Here is a 1,975-nt window from a genome sequence, read left to right on the forward strand (position 1 = left end):
TGGGATGAAGTTCTAGTCTCAAATCACTGTTCCAGGAATTGAAATTTGACATTCTTTTTCCATTCCTCCTCCCCCTACCTCCAGCACATGAACTCTCTTCCTACATTAGGAAAAATTCCACATTTAAAGAGTCTTGGTAAGAGGTAGAGAACACTTCCTTACATTATAAAGGAAAACTCACTTTCCCCAACATTACTACAATTAGACATGGCATGATGCTTCTACCAATCTGATGACAACATGTCAGCCTCTGACCAGGACATGGTGATACAGAAAACATGGGACAGTGCAAAATGCATTTTGGTAAAGATGGTGTGAGTGGCTGTAGCAATGTCTGGTTTCCAGGAGCAGCAGTGACAGCAGTCTTAGCTGTAGGGTCCAGTATCCAGCATCATGGTCAGTGGTAAAACCAAAGGTAATATTTTTTCAGATTTGGCAAATGCCGTCACGATAAAAACAACTTCTATCTCTGTGAGCAACAGCAGGGGCAGACATTCCTACGTGGGATGCAACCTAGGCTGGGATTGTGGATTCTGTCCCTGGCCATATAGCCTCAAGCTTTGTTCTTTGTCTTTTCCCAAAATAAAATAGGTCCGTACCATTTATAAAAATTGCTTTATGCTTAAATTAGAAAAACTTGCAATCCAGTTTTGCTCCAAGAATTGAGTGAGAAACAAGTCTGGGGAGTAGCATTCAGAGATTTTTCATTATGCTCAGCTGAGAGCCATGTCCTAAATCTTTGATCTGGCTATACTCCATGGTAGAGAAAATGTCATTTATCACCCAACATCATGTCTCATAATTGAGGAGAAATGTCCTCCCTCTTCTTTCCCAGGAAAAAACATTTAAATGTGTATTTAAGACCCCTCCCCACTCTGGATGCTCTCTGATCACTGACCTCAGTGGTTCTGCATCTGTCTGAGCACCAGGATTGCTTGGGGCTTGTTACATAATACTCAAGCCTCTTCCCAGACTCACAGTATCATAATATTAGGCATAGAGTCCAAGAATCACTTCTTGCTACTGAAAGTGTGATCTGAAGACCAGCAGCATCAGCACTAACAGTGATCTTGTTATAAATACGAAATTTCATGCTCGACTCCAGACCATCTGAGTCCTAAGGTAATGTCCAGGTGATTCCTGTGCACAGGAAAGTCTGGGATTCCCTGTTGTACATGCTTTCTGTGCAGTCTGCTCTGAGCGTGTGGTCTAATCACATGGCTTAGCACTGGAGGTCCAGGGCTCGCTCCTTGCTCCCTTCTCTTCTACAGCCAACCTCTCCCTCAGTGACCTCATCCATGCTCAAGGGTTTAAGGATCATTTCTATGACATCACCTCCCAATTCTATTTCTCCAGCCCACACATTTCTCCTCAATGTCTCCTGATTTGTGTGTTCAGCTGCTAACCTGACCACCTCACCTGCATTTCTAAGTAGATATCTGAGCTTCAACGTCTCCTAAACTGAATGCCTGTGACGTCCGTTTCTCAAATGTGCTCCTGCCAGAGTCTTCTCCATCTTCACTGATGACAACTATCTTTCTAATTAATGGTCTGACATTTTTGGTGTCCTCCCTGACTCCTCTTTCTTATACCATAGATTTAGTCCATTAGGAAATGCTGTGAAGTCAGTTTTTGAAATGTGTCCAGAAACCAGTCCCTTCCCAGTATTTCCACTGCTCACACCCCAGTTGAAGTAACTGACCCATGTGGCCTGAAGCCCTGGACTAGTTTCCCATGCTTTTTCTTAGTTCTCACTCTCCCCTTACCTCTGGATTCTGTTCTCAGCATAGCAGTCAGCGTGATACTCTCAAAAGAGTTGTACCATGCCTGTCTTTGCTCAAAACTGTCTCACTCAAAAACCCTTTCCACATCCCCCAGGCCTGCATGTTCTGGCCGCACCTCCGACCTCATTTCAGTTACTCTCTGCTCCATCGTGACAGATCCCTCGCTCTTCCCAGAGTGCACAGACACGCTC

Source organism: Galeopterus variegatus, unplaced genomic scaffold, assembly GCF_000696425.1.
Source record: "Galeopterus variegatus unplaced genomic scaffold, G_variegatus-3.0.2 Scaffold4105, whole genome shotgun sequence".
Taxonomy (NCBI): Eukaryota; Metazoa; Chordata; class Mammalia; order Dermoptera; family Cynocephalidae; genus Galeopterus; species Galeopterus variegatus.